The sequence below is a fragment of the Cupressus sempervirens genome, chromosome 5, assembly GCF_028749045.1.
Source record: "Cupressus sempervirens isolate cs-2001-9-10 chromosome 5, ASM2874904v1, whole genome shotgun sequence".
NCBI lineage: Eukaryota > Viridiplantae > Streptophyta > Pinopsida > Cupressales > Cupressaceae > Cupressus > Cupressus sempervirens.
In genome coordinates, this window is record NC_143122.1 from 858872247 (window position 1) to 858881280 (window position 9034).

The window sequence follows — 9034 nt, forward strand, 5'->3', positions numbered from 1 at the left end:
CAGATACTTCTTGAATGAAGATCATAATCAACAGCTTAGGAAGCTTACCAAAAGCTTTCTGAACAGATGGAAACGGATACAGAATGTATCTTAACACTCGATCATCTATTTTTGCAGGGCTGAGGATAAATCCCAAAGCTTGCTAATCAGGCATGGAGTCATCTTATCTTTTGTACACATCGTTTCCCCCACATTATTTGTTTGATTTCTTGAGAAAAATCCAAACCTTGCAAAGTCTTGTTATCATGATTCTGAATATAAGCTTCATGCTTTACTTTTTTGAGAATAGACAGCATTTATGTCAAGGGATCTTCATTCAAGAAAATGTATGTAATATAAAATGTCTTTCTTAAACATAAATTGACACCATAATCGAATATTCATTCAAGATCGATGGATATGATTAAGGCACAATTTTTCTTAAAACCCTCATGGCATTTGGTAATCACTTTGTTATCTGGGTTTAGACCATTACATGTTTTTTTGTCTTAGCCTGTATTTAAAAAACCCTTATACCAGATTATGGAAATAATTACTGTGATCCATAATTAAAACAATGAATTTTACAAAGGTTGGTATGATTTGCACTATAATTGATTAGATAGGTAGATCATTATTTGAGCTTACATAATATATTTGTATGAAAAAAATGAAAAATATAATTCTAAAATTTATATTTAAATAAAATAACATTTATTACAAAATATCATATTAAATTATTGAAATAATATAAATTGAAACGGAATGCTATTTTCGATACCATTTAACCTGTTTAATGCATATGTCCATTAATATTGTTGACAATAACATTAATTTGCTAGTAAAACACATAAGCGGGTGAAAGCATCCCTGACTGTCTCCTCCTCTCCCATCACAAGTACTCCTTTCTCCACTTCTCCAATCTCTTTGCTTCTCCCCGACCATAAGCTTACCCATGATTGTGTGTGACCTGAAATGCTATTGTGAATCCTGGAATGTTGGGTGAAAAAAGCTGTCCATACCCACTTGCCTTTCTCCAACTCCATCGGCTCATAGTCCCACATCGGTGACTTCAGCTCCCTATTTTCTGTACTATATGCCAGCTGTAATACAGGTTTTGGAGATTGACAAGACATAACAAAACATAGAAGAATGCAGCAAGCAGTGGAGGGGCATTTGAGGGATGGGTTGGAACTCATTTTCTGGTTAGTGAAGGAGTCGACGACAGATAGGTTGGGAAAGGAGTCTACAAGTGTGGCCGCATCAGAGACTGCCCGCGTGCATACTATCATTTCTTCTTTTGGCCATTTCTGCAAGTTCTGTGCACATCAATATATTACCCAATGCAAAATCAATTGAAAATAAATAGAATTCTATTGTTACCTGCATGCTTTGAATGCAACCTTCAACACCTGACCTGCTGATTGCTTGGAGTTCCACTTTTCTCAATCTTTCCATTTTCTTTAAACTTTCTATACCTGCCTCCTCCCACCTCGTATGTGCTATCAGCGTCTCTAATGCTCTGCAATGTTCCAAACCTTGTATTTTCTTAACTTCATAGCAGCCTTCAAGTACAAATTCACGGAGCAAACCTAGTTGTGCAAAACTAGGAATCGCATCCAACTTGGGGCACCCTCTCAAAACTATGCTCTCAAGCATATTAGGTAGGACCAGTATATCCTCTAGATGCCTATTATGACCAAGTGAGAGCCACTCAAGAGGAGAGTCTTCAGAGATAAGGAACTTGGACACTTCAGTTGACTCTAGATTTAACCCCTTCAAACAAGTAAACAATCCTGCCCCAAGATCCAATTCGCTGATTGGGCAATGTAATATATGCAGTGCTTGAAGATTAATTAGCCGCCCAACTGAATTTGGTAAGTATTTCACTCCTAAACCATCTATCCTTAAATTATTTAAGAGATTAAGGTGCCCCAGAGACTCGGGTAAACATTCCAGTTCGTGACAATTAACAATTTCAAGAGAAGTCAAGGAAGACATATCTCCAATAGATGTTGGCAAGCTTGTCAATGATGTACTTGCAATCCATATCTTTCGCAACTTGCTCAGTTGACCGATGTTCACTGGTAGCTCCCTTAACCTGTTTGAAGATAAATTGAGCTCTGTCAAGGAGGCTTGATTTATAATGTGACGAGGCAACTCTTCCAATTGATTGCCACCTTGGATCATCAAATACTCTAGCGTTGTCATGTTTTCCAGCATGTCCAACTCTAAGGTGAGATTGAAACAGCAATCTAACGAGAGGTATTGAAGGATTCTGAGCTCCTTAAAAGATATGGCAACCTCCTCAATTTCCCGCAATTGCACAAATTAATATGCCTCAGGTTTCTCAAGTCACCAAAACTGCTGGGTAGTGATGACAGCCCTGTGCAGAATACTAACTCCAGGTACTCCGGTGATTGGAGAAGACAAAATTCTTCTGGCAGACTCCTCACCTTCTTGTTATGCCTCACAACTATCTTTTTCAAATGTCTGAGAAATCCTATTGACTTTGGAAATCCTTGGAATTCTGAGCAACCAGAAATAACCAGCTCTCTTAACTGCACAGGAGCCTGTGAAAAATCTCAATAAGATTGACCCAATCTGAAGAATACTACAAATATGGATGTAAAGCTTTAAAATGTAGCTTACTAAAAGAAGATACTTACGGTGCTGTCAGTCTCCCATAGTTCTTCTAAGTGATGTTCACCTTGCCTTTTTTCATAGAGTTCTAAAACCCTCTAATTTTTCAATGAATTCAATGACCGAAGATTTCTCTGGTCAATGTCATGCCAACGAAACCAAGCCAGCTCTCTTGCTAGATCACCAATTACTTGATTATAATAATTTCCTCTAACATGAAATTTTTTTAATCCAAGCAAAGAGGGTTCCAAGCTATAATTTACCCCACTTGCCTTAACTATAAGCTTTCCATCATGGGAACATTGAGGAAACTCCTCATTCTCGCTTGTAGATTCAGCTGCTGTGGACACTATTCCTCGAATTGCGATTCCCTTTCAATTACAAGCAAAAATGAAATCAAAAATTGATGGAACATTAAACTTCATGGAAACAATAATCAAACAAATACAATTAGACAAAGCAGAGTATTCATCTCACCTGTACTTGATTACCAACATTAATAATTTGTTGGGGGGACCAGAGACGATAAGGTGACAGATGATTTGCAATCTCTCTTTCCAAATCACGCAAGTGGTCATGCATTCTTATACAGTCATCATCAGATGCGTCATCATTGAGCTCAACCAGGCACTTATTTAAAAGCCGCTCCCAGCTATGCTGACCATTCCATCCTGATCCATCCCAGGCTGCAATGGCTGAAGTTCTTTTCTCTCCAATAAAGAAACAAGCAATATCTAGAAATATCTGCTTCTCCTCGTCATCTAAAGCATCGTAACTAACTTTCAATCTCTCTTTGATATCTTGAGGTAAAATTCTAGAGATCTTTTGCAATTGAATTTCCCAATAATCTTGGTTGGAGATACCATATAATTGTGCTCCAAAAACTTTTAGAGACAATGGTAATCCATGACAAACATTTAAGAATTTTTCAACCAAATCTTCAAACCCCTGATGCGGAGAGGACTGCAAGAAAGCATGCCAACAAAAGAGCTGCATGGCATGAGGTCGATCCAATGCTTTCATTTTATAAATGGATGAGATGCCCCAACATCGAAGGACTTCAAATTCTCTTGAACTGACTACAATCAAACTACCCCACCCAAGATTCTCCTTCTTGGGCACTAGAGCATTCAATTGATCCACACTATCCACATCATCTAGAATGATAAGCAACCGAATAGATCGCAAACAGCTGGCGAGAATGCCCTTCCCTTTTTCTATATTGTCAACTGATACCCCTTGGAGACCAAGATCCTCTAAAAGTTTTTTCTGTTTCTTATGCAATTTGCTTTTTGAAGCAGCATCTCTAACATCTAATAAAAAACTAGACTTGTCCATAATTCTATATTTATTATTGTACAACTGTTTGGCAAGAGTAGTCTTGCCACAACCACCCATGCCCCATATTCCTACAATTTGCACATTGTCATGGTTCGTAGAGTGAAGTGTCGTCCTCTCAAAATCTATCAGAGTTTCATCTAGACCTATTGGATGGTTAGCAACCACAAATGGCACATTTTTTACTACTTGCAACAAACTGCCAACAGTTTTCCTCAACAGGGCCGCCTCGTCACTAAGCATGTGCAACAACAGCAAAACAAAATAGAACAAACATCACTTAACATGACATGTGTAACGAGAAACAAGAAATTAATAAACATGCAACAAATGCAAGGAGTTATTATACGAAGAGGAAAAGTACTGCAGAAGAGTGTTTGGCCCTTACTCATCGTTATGAATGATGCCACCGACATTGTATGAAACATTGTTGAGCGCATTCTTCCACTCCTGAAGCTTTTCCATGGTGTATCTACCCTTTTTCATATGCCGAGAAAAAGCCTCAGCGTAAACACCTTTTGCATATCTGACATCACCAGGCTGAACATGGTAGAAAACAGGAACAATTTTGGTGCCTGTTTTGAGCATAAAGGAAAGCTCTGCCAAACACCACGGAGATTGTGCATAATTCTTGGAAAATATAGCTATATGCAACGAAGCCAAGCTCATTGCCTCTTCTATTTCTTTAGGCAAGAAATCCCCTAATTCGAGCTCTTCATTATCAAGAAAAACCCTCAAACCCATGCCAGTGAGGGTTTTATAGAGAGTGGCTGCGAGTGTGTGCTTGACATCTGGGCCACGATGATTAATAAAAACATCGTAGGGCAGCTTTCTATGTGGCATTAGAGTGGATCTAGCAGAAGTAGATGTAGATGGTACAACTTGGTCAAAAGCATGTACATCAGATGGAGATGATGCGATCTCTTGAAAAGCACAATAGTGGCGTCGAGTAGAACAGAGAGATACAAAGACAGAACAGCAATTAAGACAGGATGAAAACAGGGTTCCCACTGAGGGTGGAGTGCAAGTGGCCGGAGGTGCAACAATTTCTTCAGAAGCCTTCTCTGGTTCAGGCTCTCTGTTATGATTAGAAGTGGAGGAAGTTGCCATGGAAATGGATTTAAACTTTGATAGAAACTTAAACTGGAATAAAAAGAGGAGGGGTTCTTGAGGAGGGTAAGGGCTAAATTTTTGCCAAGGAAATCGCGTGGGAGAAACGCTGAGGAGTTCCGGGCGAGTTCTAACCAATTGAAAAATATTTAAAAGTAATAAAACCAAAAATATGTTTTAAAAAAGTTGTATTCTTTAGATTTTTAACCTTATTTAATTATTTCACTCCACTGGTGGCATTTGGCAAAGTGATTCAAAAGTATCATTTGAAGATGCTCACCCAATACCTATTATGCTCATGTACTAATAGTCGCTCACTCAAAAATGTTAGTACTTGTGGCTAAATGTCCCACTATTCTTTATGAAATGATTCAATTATGGTATAAATGGGCCAGTCACCAACCAAAAAAGTCAAAAGATGATCGACTATATTTAATTAGTTATTAATACACAATTTTTCATTTTTTTGGACTCTTTAGTGGTAATTAGAGGATATCCATGAGAAAAACTATAATAGTTATCAATCGAAGGTTACCTACATAAAATTGATTTTCCAAAAGGAAGGTTACGTATTTTCATTATAAAGATAAATTAAACTAATCAAATAAATGCAATCAACAAGTAGAAATGGAAAAATACAAAATAAAGACAATTTAATCATTAGTTCTTTCCATTAGAACCTTTGGTTGTCTTAACCTTTTGTTTGAAATTAAGAGGAGATAATTCTTGATTTTTTAATCTTCCTACATATGTTTTACTTATGTTGTACCAATTTATAATCATTTGTAATGATTTTGAAATATAAAGCGACCAAAACAAGGGGGTTGGCCCTTACAAAAAAGCTGGTAACCAGCACATTACCAGCAAACACCTACATAATTAACAAGGGGCAACCCATCCACATAAACTATATCATCCAAAAAGCACTAATCAGAAGGAATTAAAACAAGCAAAAGTATAAACCAATCTAACCAACTAATGTTCAAGATTGCATAACCCATAACAGTAACCAAAAACTACAGTACTAAACAAACTATAAAGTTTCAAATAAAAAACAGTTGGCTCAAACAGGCCAACCCAAGTTTTAGTAACAACTGTGAACTAGCAACTAGGTAGCAGCAGAAAACAAAATAAACTAGGATCATTAAATCCCTTATAAACAATCCAATTATTTCTCATCTTTTTATTTTCCTTTCCTGGCCAGAAGAACCTAGGCCCAATCATCAACAAGAAACTTGTAAAGGAGTTTATTATCTTCCATGTCCATCTCTGAGTCATCCTTCTCTTGTTCCAGCAACTGGAGGGTGGTAGTCACTGCATGAGTGACCTTCAGTGCAAATTTAGAGAAAGTATGGAATCCCTCCTCCAAGGTTTTGACTCTTATTTCCAGCGGTGTAGTCTTTTCATTTTGTTCCTCCTCCTTTTCATTTCCATCTTTATCAACCTTTCCAGATCCCTCATTAGTCTTTGTCAATTGATTTTCATCCTGCAAAACTTGAGGGTTAGTAAAAACATTACATTTTTCTTTAACTGAGGAAATTGTGATGGGGAAGTGTCTGCTTTGTTACTATCTTCGCAAAAAGTAATGGGCTAGAGGGTGAAGCTGGCCAACACATGAGTCTCATGGTAATGTCTTTACCAACTGATGTTAGGGTATTACCAGCAGACATCTGGGTATTATCCATCGACTTTTCACTTTTTTCTTTTTTCCTTTCCTCATTATCTCTCTTGGAGTCAAAGAAATTTTCCTCCTCCAACTTCTTTTCCTTGCTCTTAGAACTCTCCTCTTCCACCTTATATCTTTAGGACTTTTGCTTATACCTAGCTTGGGACTTAGCAAGCCTTCCCGACCTTCTCCTACCCTTACCCCCTCCCTCCTCTTCCGACTCCTCAATTTCCACCTCCACAAGTTTTTCAACCTTAATTTTTTTACAACCCTTTTTTCGCATAGCCAACTCTAGTTTTTTCTTTTTCTTATCCTCTCCACTGGGGGAGGGGCACAGGGTGTAGATTTTGGTACCTATGCTGGTACTCGGGGAGGAATTTTGGTGTTGGCACTGGTTATCAACCACTATAACCCTAGGGGGATAGAGGGAAAGGTGGAACTGATAGAGCCAAAAGATCAGGCCTTAGTGGATAATGGTAAAATTTAAACCCTTACTCCTTTTTTCCCTAACATCATTAACCATATCCTCCAGAGAGTGTAAGAGAAAAAATAGAATAGAAATGAAATCCCTTTTTCTAAAATGATTGAGCAGTAGAAAGTGATAGTAGTAGTAAACTCCAAACTTACCTTCAAGCGTAAGGTATTTCATAATCACTAGGCAGACATTGTCCCACAGAGCCAGAAGCTTGTCCTTTCTGAATCCTCCCCTATACCGCACTAGTTCTTCATTCTCCTCAAGAAAACTAATCATACTGGCCTCGTCTACAATTTTTGTAATGTTAACCATTTAGAACACTAAAATATTTTTCATGAAAAAATCTAGATGCAGACATCGTCCCACAAAGCCGAAAGCTTGTCCCTTTTGAATCCTTCAAGTGTAAGGTATTTCATAATCACCAAGCAGACGTTGTCCTATGGAGTTGGTAGCTTGTCCCTTGTGAATCATCCCCTATACCACACTAGTTCTTCATTCTCCTCAAAAAAATCGATCATACTGGCCTCGTCCACAGTTTTTGTAATGTTAACCATTTAAGAACACTAAAATATTTTTCATGAAAAAATCTAGATGCTCCTTGAAAAGCAAGAGGCTAAGTTATAGGATCATTTCAATTAATATATCTTAATGAAAAGTGATTGAATGACAAGGATGTGAAAGAAAAAAATACTTTAGTCGTATGGATTCACATAGATATGTAATGCAATTTTAGATGTAAACTATGTATTTTTGTTTGACATTTAGGTTTCTTTGACCTTTAGGGTCATGATATCACACTACCATCTATGTGACATCAAGAAGAGGAACATAATGAGTAGGATAGCATATCGATAGTCTTATAAAGCAAGAGAGTTAAAAAAACTGAAAAATAAAGAAAAGACTTTGAAAATAGAAAGAAAATAAAGGAGAAAAGGAAATAGAGAAGGTTGAATGGAGAGACAATGAAAAAGATTAAAGAGTCAAAATTCATTAAAAAAACACAATCAACACAAGAGAAGGTCAAAGGAGAGAGGACAAGAAAGATTGAAATAGTTTTTCTTATTTTATTCTTTCTTATTTTTCTTATATTAATGTACTTATTGTTTGGCATCTTCAATCTTCAATTTGTACTTCTTCTCATTTCATTAATTATTCCTTTTATTTATTCATATTCACTTCTATTGCTAGTTTTATTTTCTATTTTTATCTTTTATTTTGTTGACTTTTGCCATTTCAATCCTTCTTTTTGTCTCCCTCTTTAACCTTCTACAACATCATTTTTTTATATTACTAGATAGACACTAGCCAACCTTCTCTTGTATTGATTGTATTTTGTTTTTATATTTTTATTTTTAAGTTGATATTTGATCTTCTCAACCTTTCTTGTTTGCTCTCTCTTCAACCTTCTCTATTTTACTATTTTCTTTTTTAATTGTTTTTGCCTTGTAACTCTTTTTTTCTTTTCTTGAAGTTTGTAATTCTTCTTTCTTTTAACCCTATTTCTTTATAAGACTACTAATAAATTATCATAATCATCATGTTCCTCTTTTTGATGTAAGATCACATAGATGATATGAAATGTCAAACAAAAATACGCACAAACCCAAAAGCTTGCATCATAACTCATGGATTGTAGAAAATCTTACCTTAGAGATATAATCATTATTATGTATATGATTTTAGATTTTTTTGTGAGATTGATCAATGTGAAATCTAGATGATTATTTCACCACTTAAGCCATGTTGGTGTCATAATGAATGATGAAAAGTTATGAGGAATAGCCAAGATGATGTATCAATATGTTCCATTGCAAGACTAGAAA

General features: G+C 36.4%; 1 pseudogene across 1 annotated transcript; it reads right to left on the reverse strand.

The window, feature by feature from the left end:
• Window positions 1–650: 650 nt before the first annotated feature.
• Window positions 651–5211, reverse strand: LOC149558620 (disease resistance protein Roq1-like; annotated as a pseudogene). The gene is made up of 5 exons (XR_016365050.1): window positions 4349–5211; window positions 3100–4195; window positions 2649–2993; window positions 1363–2552; window positions 651–1289 (listed from the first exon to the last, which is right to left on the reverse strand). The product of XR_016365050.1 is annotated as a disease resistance protein Roq1-like (transcript).
• Between the last annotated feature and the right edge of the window lie 3823 nt (window positions 5212–9034).